The sequence below is a fragment of the Phyllostomus hastatus genome, unplaced genomic scaffold (genome assembly GCF_019186645.2).
Source record: "Phyllostomus hastatus isolate PE091 unplaced genomic scaffold, TTU_PhHast_1.1 phas_contig_34, whole genome shotgun sequence".
In the NCBI taxonomy this organism is placed as follows: Eukaryota; Metazoa; Chordata; class Mammalia; order Chiroptera; family Phyllostomidae; genus Phyllostomus; species Phyllostomus hastatus.
The window spans coordinates 66,929,452-66,944,322 of NW_025333857.1; the positions used below are offsets into that span (position 1 = coordinate 66,929,452).

General features: G+C 53.6%; 1 protein-coding gene across 2 annotated transcripts in view; it reads right to left on the reverse strand.

The window, feature by feature from the left end:
* LOC123819701 (N-acetyllactosaminide alpha-1,3-galactosyltransferase) overlaps positions 1-14,871 on the reverse strand; it is a 53,829-nt gene that overhangs the window by 24,384 nt on the left and 14,574 nt on the right. For both annotated transcript variants that reach the window (XM_045840166.1, XM_045840165.1), the window contains exon 2: positions 2,048-2,159. The gene's annotated coding sequence lies outside the window, so the exon portion shown is untranslated. The remainder of the gene's footprint in view (positions 1-2,047; positions 2,160-14,871) is intronic.

Genomic DNA, 14,871 nt, shown 5'->3' on the forward strand with positions numbered 1-14,871 from the left:
CTATTTGGAGTATTTGTCAGTGTTTGTTATTTGTTGTGATATGTGTCCTCCCATTTTAAATACAGTGGACCCTTGAACAATGCAGGGCTTAGGGGTGCCAGTCCCCCTGCAGTTGTGAATCTGCCCCTCACTGCTGACACCCCAAGAACTTAACTACTCGCAGCCCACTGCTGACAAAGCCTTACCGATAACATAAATAGTCAATTAACACATATTTGTATGTTACATGTATGATATGCTGTATTCTTACAATAAAGTAAGGGAAAAGAAAATGTTAAGAAAATCATAAGGAAAATATATATACAGTATTTATTAGAAAAAAAACCACATATAAGTGGACCTGTGCAGTCCCAACTCGTGTTGCTCAAGTATCCATTCCATGCCTAATATTGTATTTACAACTGTGCACTCTTTTCTGAAGAGGGCCCTGGAAACTGAATAAGCTACGGGCCCTAACAACACTGGGATGCTCCCCAAATGAACCAGGCCAGGCCCTGGGCTAAACACTTTAACAGTGGTCTCTCAAGTTAAGCCTCACAACAATCCCAAAGTCATTCCAGAATTATCCCCACTTTAAAGATATGAAAATGGAGGCTCAGAGAGGTTAAGTAACTTGCCTGATATCACACAGCATAAAGTGGCAGAGCCAGGATTCAGGTCCCAGGCACTGGCCTCTGGTGACCACCATTTTCACCACTCTCTTCTCAGAAAACACGAGGGCCTCCCCATGGGCTAATCACTCAGGTTTCTTTGGGACATCCTCTCATTTTGCTTCTCATGACTATCACGTGGTGACTGGCTCAAAGCTAGCCAGTCACAGGCTAGCCTTGTGGAGGGCCTGGCTTCCCCTTTGCCCATCTGGCAAGCACTGGCTGTTCTGCCATGCCCAGGCACCTCCTGCGTGCCCGGTGTGGGTCTTCCTCTCCCCATCCGGTAATCCCTCACCATGGTCAGTGCAGTGGCTTTTGGATGAGGAAACTGAGCTTCAGTGGAGGCTGAGATGGCAGGGCTCACCCAGAAGGGGATGGCAATTTGAAAAACAGACCCTCTGACCCCCAGGCCCAGCTCCTGGCAGGGGGCTGACGCTAGAGGTGAGGAGGGAGAGTGCTGCTTTACCCAGAAGCCTCTGGATTGGTGAGCATAGGCCCTGGCTGGGTAGCTCAGTTGGTGAGAGCATTGTCCCAATACACCAAGGTTGTGGGTTTGATCCCCAGTCAGGGTAGGTACAGGAATCAACCAATAAATGCATAAGTAAGTGGAACAGCAAATTGATGTTTCTCTCTCTCTCACCATCCCTCTAAAATCAATCAATCAGTCAATATTTAATAAATAAATTAGTGGGCACTATAGAGAAATGCTCCCCATTGGAAGAAACTCAGTACAAGTCCTGGGAAAACAAAGTGCATGGAAGGCTGCTCCCAGTTCTGTTTTTCATTACGAGGGTCAGAGCAAACACAACAGAGGAAGCTAGCGAGCTAACAGACAAGTCTCAGACCACATGCATGGCCCAGTGTCGCGCCCGCCGTCACAAACGGAACAACCTGCTTTCTGAGGTCCATCTTGTCGTGCCTCTTCTTGCGTCCCTTCAGGAAATCTCAAGCCTGGATCCAGCCAGACTGGCCTTGCTGCCTAGCCCAGACATTGTGCAAGGGATTTTCCAAGAGAAATAAGGCAAGGTAAATGAAGGGGCTACCACGCAACAGGTCTCCGCATCCACCCACACACAGTGTAGCCCCGGGGCCAGACCCAGGCTGGCCCTGCACCGTCACTCCGAATCCTGCAGAGAAAACCCCAGGCCGCAGCCACAGCCCCAAGAGGTGCTGCCAGGGGAAGCAAAATCCACAGCATCCTGCCAGCTTCCGCTTCTCGATCCCATGCCAGGGAGAGGAGGACTTTGGCTTCTTCCAGAACTATTGAGAGGGGACCAGCAAGAGGTCAGAGGGGCAGCGAGGGTCCTCCCCCTGGGGGGATCCATGCCACAGCCAGCTCTCCGTTCCCCCAATGACCCCGACGAGGCAGAAGTAAATCATTTCAACATTCCACATACCTCATCGTCTGCTTCTCTCCCTGCAAAGTAAAAGGCAAAACAAAGTTCTGTCCAGCTCCGTTCTGCAGAAGGAGGCAGAGCTGGAGGGAGGGAAGGTGCCGTCGTCCAGCTCCTGTCAAAAGAATAAACAGCTGTTTCAGGAACACCGGGGCAGACAAATCCCAGAGCAGCCCAGGGGCTTTGTTCCTCGCAGGCCCTGGGAAAGGGGCTGTTTATCAGGCCTGTTGACTCAGAGCTACGCAGGCCAAGGCAGAGATGTTTCTGTCTGAGCCCATGAATGGCCCACCCTCCTTCATCAAGTGAAACTGCAGGTCCAAGCTGGGCCAGCTGCTGGTGAAGGGAAGGCCAGCACCCCAGAGAGGGATGCACAGGCTGCCCACATCTCCTACTCCTCTGTGAAAGTGGGAACTGTTCTGAACCCAAACAACCCCAATGGACTGCGACTAGGAACAGCCGATGGAGAAGTACAAAAAATTAAAAATTATAAAATGAAAAAAACTTGTACATGCAGAGGGTTGGGTGAAGTATAGTGCCCTCAAGACTCTTGCTGAAATGCTACCTAAACGCTCCTCAGAGTGAAGCCCATCCTCTGCATCCTTTGGCCTTTGGAAGTTACTTCGTTTGAACGCTATTTTAATAGAATGTTCCGAGATCTCCCGCACTGCAAACCAAGCTATAAGAACTTTAAAAGGTCATGAGGCCCAACCCGGCTCTGGCTGAATAATGCTTAACCCTTCCCACACCCACCTCCTGTTCCCAGAATAGAATTTTCCAGGGGGAAGGGATCTCAGAAGCAGTGTACGGTCAAACACCCAAAGAAAACTCTTTCAAAAGGCCACAAGAAGTCATTCTCAGAACTCCAGTGAGTGAAACGGAGGCCACGGAGCCCCAGGGCTGAAACAGGGAGGTAAAGCGCAGAGAGCCCCGCGGCCCCGTTTCTGGACACCTCACGGGAGTGCAGTCCGGAAACCCCAGACTAAGGAGAGGGGATAAACCCAGGAGGAAGGCACCAAGGGCTGGCCCCACCTCCAAGCACTGCCTAATCGAATCGTCCTCTTGTTCTCCAAAGCAAATTAAAAAAAAAAAAAAATCCTCACCCAAGGATGTGTTTAACTGATTTTAGAGAAAGGAGGAGAGACAGAAAAAAGCACCGATATGACATACGAAACATCTATCAGTTGCCTCCTGTACCCACCCCAACCAGGGGATCAAACCTGCAACCCACTACCTAGGTATGTGCCCTGACTAGGAATCAAACCCGCAACCTTCGGGAGCAGGGAGGATGCTCCAACCGACCAAGCCACCCAGCCAGGGCTCCAGGGCAAATTTCACAGCGCCCTCCTCCGGGGACATAAGCTGGTTGGCCACAAGTAAAACGCACACAAGCTCCCCAACACACGTGGGCTAGAACATTGGGAGGACGCCCGAAGCCGGAAAGGACCCCAGGCCGCTCTAGAACATTCCTGACTTTCCGGCCCCCACAGGCCCCGCCCCCCGCCTCGGGACCGTCCCCACGCTCACGCGGGAACATGGCGGCCGCATGCGTGGTGGCGGCCGCACGCGCTGAAGATGGCGGGCGGGAAGGTGGCCTGGGGCTGGGTTGCCGGACGTACGCGCGCCGTCTCTCGGAGCAGCCCAGCGCCTGCAGCGCCGAGGCCTGCTGCTTCGGGGCCCAGGTGCAGCACATGCGCGGCGGCATGCTTCCCAGCGCCCGTCCCCTGCGGCGCCCCCGCGGGCACCCGCACACGCCCAGCTGGGAAGGGGCCACGTCGTCCGCGGAGAGTTGCCAGAACGAAGCCTCGGTGACGGTGAGGGGGACTCCTGGGTGCTCTCCTCCTGTCCCTGGGCGTTCACCGTCGTGTGTCCCACAGGAATTACTGCTCTGAGCGACAAAGCCAGAGGGCCCCACGATGGGACCCGTGCAGAGGCTGGCGTGCAGCGCGCCCCTCTCGGCCACTGGCCGGGACCACACACGGAGGACAAGTGGCGGCGGGGGCCTCGCGACATCGCCCTGTGGTCACACACGACTGAGCAGATGTTCTTAGACTACAGTCCTGCACTAAGTCTCTTTATTTTTACTTTTATTTCTTTTCTTTATTAATTGATTTTAAAAAGCGGGGGCGGTGCTGGGGCGGGGGGGGGGGGAGATCCACTCCTTGTTCCACGTATTTACGCACTCATTGGTTGCTTCTTCTGTGTGCCCTGACTGGGGATCAAACGTGCAACCTTGGTGACGCTCTAACCAACTGAGAAACCCAGCCAGGGCCGAGAGGCCTCGTCCTAACTGAGCCAGTGGAGGCATCGAGCATTTGAGTGTCAGTAATATGCCCCTGGACCACAGCGAGGAAGAGAGACCCTCCGCCTGGTGACCGCGCTCCCGTTAGCGGAAGTCCGTGGAGAAGTCTGCCCAGCCGACTGGACCCCGGACTCTCCAATGCCCAGCCACCTCCCACTGCCTGCAGAGAACGCTGAGAACGTCAATCGTCCCCCGCGCACCTGCCGCGTCTCCAAAGAACCACAGGTGGAACTCACTTTTAGCATTTCGAAGATGGTTGTGTATAGAAGGCAAAAAATCAAGTACGCTTGCATTGATAAATATTAGTCTAAATTATTTGTTTTTGTGACATGCACTGAGGCTTTTTAAACACAGTTACAGAAAAACAAAACCTAGATCCGTGGTGATCTTGTTGGGATACTACACACAGCACTGAGAATGAACCAACCGCCGCTACTAACATCAACAGGGTGAATCTCACACGCACACAAGCACTGGGTGAAAGAAGCCCTGGATGTTTCCATTTATTTCAAGTTCAAAAGCAGGCAACCCCATCTGTGGTGCCAGAAGATGGGATGGGGGTGGCAGAGACTGGGAGACGGCCTAGAGGTACGGGGAGGCGGGGGGGGGGGCAGTCATGTTGTTTTGTGAGCTGGGTAGTAGTTTGCAGCTATGTCTACTTCGTGCAAACTCATCACACGTGGGCCTTTTCCACGTGTAAAGAATAAAAATGATTGGGAACCTTCCTGTTGAAAGCTGCATTCCCTTGGACATGGTTTTCCCCTGACACTGGCTGCAGGGCCACAAGACCTCGGATGGCCCTGCCTTTTCCTTCACTCGGGTCCTCTGCCACAATGCCAGGCACCACCAAACACCTCACTAGGGGACCAGGGGAGATCTGTTGCATTGAATGATCCAGGAAATCCGGACCTGTGGTCAGTGGGAAGGGAAAGGCAACAGAGTTTGGAGGCTAAGGAGCTGGGCTAGGGTAAAGCGGTCCTTTTGACAAGCAAGTACTGATCATGGGTCAGATGGGTCTCCCACTTCCCCATTATAAAGCAGCCTCTCCTGTATCTCGGTGATCCTCAGGATCACCCGAGGGAACAGGTCAGGGAACAGTGGAGGCTCCGGGGGCCTCAAAGCCTTGCTCACGGCCACCAGCTGTGGGTCTGATACTGCTCTTCCCCTCAGCTGCTTCCAGGAGACGTTCTACAGGTCTCTGGAATGAGAGGCTCCAGGCTGTGTAGCCACAGCTGGACAGAGCCTGCAGACTGAAAGTCAGAAAACTGAACTTCTAGAGTATCCACCATGACCTTCCTCTTCCCTAGCGCTTTCTCATGCTCAGATTCTCAGAACAAAGGAGCCCACACTTGTGGCCATTCCTTAACTGAGACGAAGAACCGTAGTAACCGTAGTAACTCCTCTGATCAGCTCTGCTAATCAGAGGAGGCGAGAGGCTGCCCAGGTAAGTGCGTGGCACGGTGCCTGGCAGGGCTGACCGATCTCATCTTTTGATGGGTCACTAAGGCCCCTTCCAGTCCTAACAGCCCATGGGTCTGTCAGATAACAGCCAGCATTCGGTGCCTGTCCATCTGCCACATGCTGAGTCAGAGGACTGCAAGGCATGGGGGTTGTAGCCAAGGGGACTATGGCCTGGGTGTGCCCTGGCTTTGCGTCCCAGACCACCTCCTTCTGGGAGAAAGGAAGGTCAAGCCCCACCCTCCCGCCCCCCCATGCTTACTGCTGTGAGGATATTTCTTGGCAAAGAACACCACAAACCAACAGGTTGCAGGCCGCCACTATTTGTTTAATCCTAAATATGTTTGGGGCACTCACGAAGGACAGTCTGGCCGATGCCTGCGTGTGATGGAACAATTTGGTTGGTTTCCTCCTCTGTGTGGGGGATAAACATCATCCCCACCTCCCAAGTGGATGAGGGGGCTGCAGGGTGTGGTGGGTACAGGCATGCACTCTGGGGCGAGGCTGGCTGGGGTTGAGTCCTGGCTCTGCCCCGGGGCTGTGCAATCCTGGGCAACTTTTCCCTGCCTCTGTCTCTACACCTGCAGCCAGGCGCCAGATTGCGGTGGGTCACGGAATGAACCTCAGCTGAGGAAGTGATGTCAGTAAGCATAGGGGCCTCTTTCTTCCCAGCATGGGAAAGGGTTGGGGAGAGGGCGCCAGCTAGAGAGAGCCTGGAGAGAAAGGGAGATGACCCCAGAGTGCACTGCCGGCAGCGGGAACCCCTTGTTGAGACAGAGCCAAGGAGAGAGATGACAGGTGTAGGAGAGCAGCCCTGTGGGGGAGAATGGGGGGGTGCCCCCAAGACAGGCAGAAGCTGCTTCCCCTCATGCAAAAGGGAAGGAGACAGGATGGGTGGTTGCTGATGAGTTTGGGGGGGAAAGTAGGTAGTTGACGAGTTCTAATCCCCAGCAGCTGAAGTACAGAGGACAAAGGGGTGGGTGGGTGGGCTGCAGGGGTGGCAGACAAGCTGGGGGGCTGTGCAGAATCATCACTGGGGACCCTGGATCCTCACTGTGCTGAGGAATCCCTCAGTGATGGTAGGCCAAGGGAATGACATGATTCGCTTTATTACAAGAATTACATGGCTGCCAGCTGAAGGTGTGTGGGGGAGGGAAACTCTCCAGCCAGGAGAGTAGCAGATCCCCACCCAGCCGGGGTGGGGGTGGGGGCTGCTGGCTGGTGTCCAGGTGAGAGAGTGGAGGCCTGAACAAAGGGACTGAGCTGGAAGACACCGTGGCAGCCATTTGAGAGAAACGAAGGAGGGGCACATCTTGAGATCTTGGGTTACACGAAATCACTTTCACGCTTGGCATAACTGTCACCTTCTTGGTGAGAACTTCCTGGATTTAAAATGACTTTCCTTTTGTAGTGCAGTTATTTAACTTTTAACTTTCTTCCTCTACCAGAATGTCAGTGGTATGGGCGGATACTTTCGTATGCTTTGCACCAGGTGAAAGTAGCTATGACTGCACCTGGCACTCACACACCTTTGCAGGCTACACACAGGCCTCGTACTGAATGTACTGGGTGCTTGGCACCCAGGCGTTCAATACTACGAACTACCGAAAATGGACGGCGGCAACAATATCAACAATGATAGTGAGCGAGGGGATCAAGGGACTGAGACAGACACGAGGCCAGTCCCGGGCTACTCAAAGTGCGGCCACGAGCGCATCCCCTGGGAGCCTGTCAGAAATGCACAGCACCGAGCCCCCAGCCCCAGCGGATCGGGATGCCCAGGGTGGTCCCGGGAATCTGTGTTTGCCGAGGCCTCCAGGTGATCCCTGTGTTCCTCCAACTTGCCAAACTCTGTCCTGGGCTGGTCCTCAGGCTCCCGGTTGGAAAAGGGGAGAAGATGGTGTTGCCCTTGGTGGGAAAACGCAGTAGCAGGGGTGGGGAGTGGGGGGAGCTGCTGAGTTCCTTTCTAGATGTGCTGAGTTGAAAGAACCTGCTGGAGCCAGTTCGGCAAAGGCGTCTTAGAGACACAGCCCGGGGCGCAGCCTGATTTGGAAGTTGCCAGCAAGAGGGCAAGAACCAGCAGGTCCCATCTGTGCTCAATAAGGGCAAGCAGGGGCGTCCTTAACGGGCACCTCCCTGAAACCTGGGTGAGGGGCACAGCCCAGAAGCAGGAGAACGAGAACAAAAGGGACAAGGTGGGAAAGGCTGCCAGGACGCAGCGTGTGGAGCAGAGTCCGGTCTAGACTCTGAGCTCGCCGGCCTCCCTCCCCGCCTCGGCGCTCCCAGTGGACCACCTCAGGTCCCATTTGCCCCCGGAAGAGAGAAGGAGGCCTGGGCATGTGCCTGGCAAGGGTACAGCTGTCTGAGAACTTCAAGGGCTCCAGGGCAAACAGAGGTGTGGCACAAAGAGGTTCTGTTCCCAGCTCTGCCACTGGCTTCAGGCACCCCCTGCTGCACTTGACTGATTCCCACCCCACCCCCCTCTGCTGGATGGCACTGTGTCTCAGTTCTGGGGTTCACGCCACCTTTCCCACCCAGCTGCAGGCTCTGGGCGAAGACGCCTGAATAGGATCCATTGGTGGCCTTTGCCTTTGGATGGAGAGAGGGCACAGTGGGTAGGGAGCACCCCCCCCCACCCCGGCAAAAGGAGTGCCGAATCCACGGCTTATAGGGCTGCCTTCGGAGCTGCTGAGAGTCAAGTTCTAAAGACGCCTTCTCCCTCGGCCGAAATGGGAGGCCCAAGCTGGTCCCTGTCCTCCCTCCAGCAGCTGCTAGGAGGCAGATACAGGCTCTCAAGGGGCCAGCTCCCAGTCCCAGCCTCGTTGCCCACCCCTGGCACCCCCCCTGGCGCCCCCAGGGCCAGCCAATGGCTCAGTCTTCTAGGTGACCCGAGAGGAATATAAACACATCCCTCTCATAGCAGACATTCAAGCTGCAAGCCCCTCAGGCTTTTACAGCAGTGGCAATCTGTCAGCTCTCCCAGTGTCCCGCCAGCCAGCCTCCCGAAGCTGGTCACCCCATTTACGGGACCCGTGCCAGACAGCCTCTGCTTAACGCCTTCTAGTGATGAGGAACTCACCACCTCCCTGCCCTGCCCCCCGTTTCATTTCTAGACTATTCTGATTGTAAAACACATCTTTTCAGCGTGGAGCTAAGCTCTGCTTCCCAGAACATTATTAATAATACTGAGCCACACCAGCCAAGATGTCCCTGCACTTTTAAAGTCCCCGTCAGGTAAGAGAAACACAGGTGCCCACAAATGCCAAGTGCTGCCTGTAGAGCTCAGCTACTGCCAGCGTGCTGCCAGGCTTGGCACTGAGCCAGGCTGCACAGCGTCCACTGGCGGAGGCCACGGCCCCTCGTGTAAAAATCAGGGAAACCAAACAAACTGCTTTCCCCAGGGCGGCTCTGATTTACACCTGCTGCAGATCCGGTCACAGGTTACTGCCTTACTGCCCCCTTCACTCCCAAAGGTACGCCTGTCTGGAGGGTGAATCACAGGGTCACTCTGTAACATAAAGAGGGTTCAGCCCTGGCTGGTGTGGCTCAGTGGGTTGAGCACCGGCCTGTCAACCCAAAGGGCACCGGTTCGATCCCAGGTCAGGGCCCATGCCTGGGTTGCTGGTCAGGCTCCCATTTGGGGGCGTGTGAGAGGCAGCCCTTTGATGTTTCTCTCCCCCTCTTTCTCTCTCTCTTCTCCTCTCTCAGAAAACAAATTAGATAAATAAATAAAATCTTTTTAAAAAATAAATTTAAAGAGAGTTCAGTGAGGTCCTCTTCAGGATCCTTTCCTGACTCTAGGATTCAGGGCTTGGGTTTCCTTCCTGCTGGCCCCTTGGGTACCCATCTCTGGCATCCGGAGTCTCTCCTGCGGCTGCTCAGAGGGGCACAAGCCCCATCCCTCCTGATGCGTCTCTGTCCCCGCTCCTCCCTACACCTGTGATGGGAGTGTCTCAGCGCACTGCTTCCACTGTGCAGGCCAGGAGGTCATCAAAGTCTAAGAACTGATTGGAAAATTTTGAGGTTGTTTTGTTTTGCTTTTTTCCCCCCTCTATATTTTCCTGGGTTTCTTGTAATAAGCTGACTTGAACATAAAAGGCCTTTCAAGAATTAGTCTCTAATGATTAGTTTCCAGGAACCCTAGCAATAAACTCAAAATAAAACAGAACAACTCTTAATTGAGGCCACCACGGAGATGGCTTTTCCCCACCTGTTTCTGAAATGGGACAGACCTGGGTTCAAATCCCAGTCCCCTACTTGCTTGTTTTGTGATCCTAGGTAAATGACCTTGTACTTTATGAGCCTCAGTTTACTTATCTTTGAACCAGGGATAATAATTCCTTCCTCTTTGGGTTGTTGGAAGGATGGCTAGGAGCATCTGCAAAGTTCCTGGCACCTAGTAGGCACTTAGAAAAAGGCAGCTTATACTATGAGCACCGTGTGCGCCTCATGGTGGGGCAGGAGGCAGGAGCACACAGAGGTCAGAGCCTGCGTTTACGGCAGGCCTGGGTGTTGATGAAGTGCATCACCGTGGGCAATCGCTTGAACCTTCCGGGCTCGGTGAAGTGAGAGCAGCAACGCCTCCCCGCTAAACTGCTGTGAAGGAGATGGCCACAGAAAGTGCTTGGCATAGGGCCTGATGCTGGAGCAAGTGGCCCATAAGTGGTAGCTACTCAATTCTCATTGATGATTATTCCAGAACCCTCCACCTCACGGGCTCTGGCACCGCCTGCTCTACGTCCCCAAAGAGTCCACGATGTTCCTGTGTCCTAAAAACAACAGCTCGCTGTTTGTACAGAGTGTCTCTGAATCCTCCGGCCAGCTGGAGCATCCACCGCAGCCCGTGAGGCTCTCGCCGTGTGCAAGGGACGAGTCTGGTGACTTGCCCAAGGTGACTTCGCTGGGACTGGAGCCGTGAATTCTTCCAACCTCCTCCTGCCCCACAGAGAGTCTGCGAGTCACTGATTCAACGTTGAAGGGAGTTATGTGTTCATTGGTTCACTCATTCACTCAATAAATATTTTTTTAGTGCCAATACTGGCACCTGCCATGTGCCGGGCACTGTTCGGGCTGGTAGGTCTACAAGGATTAGCCAATATGTCCTCTAACGGGGAGCTAAGCCCAGAACAGAACTTTCACACCACCAAAGGCATGCTGCAGCTGAGGTCATCGTCCTGTGATGGCAATGACAAAAGACACTGGAACATTCTGGCACTCACTTACTCTGAGCCCCATAGATCACACATGCCACTTTGCCCACGAGGCTGGAGGGACATCCTCACCACCCAGGTCCTTTCGTGTTACAGATGAGAAAACTGAGGCATCAAGGAAGAGAAACGACCTGTCCAGGCCACTCAGCAATGACAGGAGGAGCCTGGAGCTGGCACCCAGGTGTATGAACCTCTCCCAGACCAGCTGCCTTTTAACCACAGCACAGGAAATGGATGAGCTCAGGGAAGGGGCTGGGGGCTGGGGGCTGCAGCCAACGGTCTCCTTCCTGAGTCTCCGCATCTGGGCCCGCCTGAAAAAGTCCCAGAAGCTTCTGCCGGGGATGGCTTCCCTTCCCACCACTCTTGCATTATCTGGGGGTGCCACGGAGAGCTTTCTGATGTGTGTGCAGAAATGCCACAGAAAAAAAAGGTGACCAGTGGGTGGACTGAAGATAAGCGAAGCATTCCATTCAGAAAGGCCACCCCTCACTCAAACATACACATAAAATAGCTCAGAAGTGGAGTAAAACACCTAAATACATGCCCCACTTGGGAAACATCACACGTGTCTGTTACGAAGACTGTAGTTTGGACGCCCTGATTGGACCCCACTGCCTCTGCCTTCCCCATGGGTTTAGCTCCAAGGGCTCTGAGTATCACCTTCCCTCTTCATGGCTTCTGCATTCTTCACTGAAGTGTTGGCAGCTGGAGCTGCCCTATTGTTCCTCTGCTTGGCACTTGGGGCTGAGAGGCAGCTTTGGATTTTTTCCCCTCTGGGTGTGGTTTCTTGGCACTCACTGTGGAAAGTCTAGAGGCTGCTGTGTCTGTGCAGCCCAGGCTGGTTATGGCAGCAGCTTGCTGAGCTGACTTCTGCTAGGCACTGAAGGGCATATCTCACCTGCGGTGCTCCATAATGCCTTATCAAACTTTTCCGGCTCTCCACCTTCATGGGAGGATGTCATTTCCTGGTCCCCTTGTGGTTGGGTAGGCCCATGTTACTAGTCTGACCAATACAAGTGAGCCCAAGCAATTCATTGCCAGTGCAAGACTCTCTAGGGTCCTTTTCCTCTCTGCCATGCAGTACATTCAAGAAGGTGATTGCTCCATCAGCTGCCTCCTTGAATGAGGAGCACAGCCCCCAGCTGACCCAAGATGCTCTTATTAATTAGAGTAGGAAATAAACCTTTGTGGGTTTGGCCCTTAAGATTTAGGGGTTGTTTGTTACTGCAGCATAACCTACTCCATCCTGACTGATACACTGCCCATCTCACAAAGGGTAGGGCATTCTCTAGATATTAGTCTACCCACTTCCCTATAAAACCTTTACCTTTCTCATCATGAGAGGCCTACAGGAATAAAGGAAAGTGAAGTAGAAGCAAGACCATTTCTCCAATGTCCTATATAAATCTTTTTCTCCTAAGCCCCAAAGAAGGGTGAACATTCGGCCTAATTTGAAGGAGTGAGAAGGAAGTTCAGAGTGTTGTTCTCTGTGGCCTCCCTTTCCTGTGAAATAAGGAGCAATGTCATGATGAGAGCAAGTGGGGCTAGCAGCTGGAGAGAGGACCCTGACCACAGATGAGGACAGAGGGTGCCAGGCAGCCCTGCAACCCTGCTGAGGTTGTAACAGAGCCAGCTACATGGTCCCATTCAGCAGTCCAGGGGCAATGGCAGAGACAGCAACTTGCTGGATTCATTGGCAGTCGGGGACTGACTGGTGTGGGGGTGGGCCGGCCAGAAAGTCAAAGAGAGGGAAGTGGTTAAACACAGAGAGGGACATGTGATTTAACTGGCTGATGGGAGGGAAGGAGGTGGAGCTCACAGCATCCCTGTCAAGTAGATTCGACTATTATCCCCATTCTACAGAGAGGAACACCGAGGCTCAGAAAGGTAGTATCGCTTGCCCATGCTCAGACAGCTAAAGTCAGAGCCAGAACTGCTGCAAGTCCAGCTGGCACAAAAGCTTAGCCACTCCCCATTTTACAGATGAGGAGGCATCTCGGGCTGAGCTGAAATCCTGCTCCCAGTATCAATATTCTAATAACTATAGTTCAATATGATTCGTTTCCTCTATAATCCTGTTTACTTTATTTTTTCCACTTTGAGACGTTCTCAAAAGGGGTCTGTCTGCAGGTTTCATCAGATGCCACAGGGGCAGTCCACAGCCCGTGCACAATCAAGGTTGGGAACACAGGTGGAGGCAGGTGCCAGGATTCCAGATTCTGTCCCCCATCTACACCACAGAACCCAGACTTCCAGGCTGGTGCCGGGTGAGGGGCCCTCTCCCACCTCCATGCTGGGTGGGCATGACTAATAGCTACATTAGCCCATGTACGCAATGTCAATCCGTAAATATCATGACTGCTTGACCGCTACAGCGTGAGCCCATGTGCCACATTCATCGTAATACACAAGCCGCTTGTTTCCCCAGTTACAAAACAAATCGCAGCCCTCAGTGTGCTAACCAGAAAAGCATCGGTTGTAGATCACAACTCGGGGTGGGTGACAGAAAGGTTTGCAGCGACCACATCTGGGTATGATGCCAGCTGGCCCCCACCCCAGACTCTGCATCCCTGAGCCCTGATTGGCTGACCACTCCCCACTAGACTTGCTTTCTTAGCATCTGCGCATTGACTCAGTCCAGGTAGAAGTCACATAATATCCCCTGCTCTATGTGTTAGAATTTTATAAAGTAAGTTCCAGGCATCCAAACAGATACACCAATCACAAACCAGGAAGAGCCCTCTGAATTTCAGACAACCGGGGCTACTGAGGGACACGGCAGCCAGGGCCAGTGCTGCCTGCTCAGACCAGACAGCTGGTCCGCTTGCCAGCTGGCCAGGGCCCAGGGCGGAGCCTCGGGACACTGCCGGCCTTGGCATTGGCCCGAGGGGCTGTGTCACCTTATGCAAGTTGTTCACCATCTGAGCCTTGGCTATGTTATCCTCTAAATAGGGGGCTACACCAGATCCAAGTCCAGTCAATAAGCAACCACAACACACCCACTGTGTGCCGGCACCACAAGGAAGGCAGGGGAGCCTGGCCTCCACGCAACGAGCTCTCACACACACAACAGAAAGAAGTGTTGGGTGGGGCTGGGAGTGCCACGTAGTGCTCTGGGCCGCAGAGGAGGGAGTCAGCGGCCCCGCACGGGGGGTGCGGCCGGGCTTCAAAGAGGAAGAGGCTATTTTTGAACTAGGCCCCAAAGGGTGAGTAGGAGTCCCATGGGTGGGGTTGAGGGACAAGCACCTGCAAACTCAGAGAGGGGATGGTGAGCACCGTGCAGGGCCCAGCCTGGTCTTTCCCTACATCCCTTGCTTTGAAGTCCGGAGGAAGAGTTCTGAGGACCTGTGTTTTTAAGTGACTCCAGCATGCAGGCCGTAGCTGCTTCGTGTGGAGGAAAGAAACGAATGCGTGTACAAAAATGAACTTGACCCCAGGGAAGTCCCTTTCTCTCTCAAGATGTCTACCCATCTTTAAAGGGCTGGATCAGCCTGGTGGTTTTCAAACTGCGTTCCGGAGAAGCCCAGAACGCCCCTGGATCTGCCAGGCTCTCCCCGTGGAGGAGAGGACAGGCCAGGAGGGCGAGTCTCCGAGCGCCCATCCGCCCTTCCTTAGATCTTCCCTCCTTTTATCTGCTTGTTATTACACTGCGCTTTCATCTGGTACTTTGTTTGTAGTCAAGTATCCCTGGCTACAAAGAACTTTTAAAACCACTGCCTTGGATGACCCCCAAGAATCCCTAGGGAGAAATTCTTAAATTCTGTGAAGGCAGGAACCTATTTTTGTTGAGGATTTCTCTAACAAGTATGAACAGAGCATGAGGCTGTTTACCAGAAGCAAATTATTTTATTATCATAATT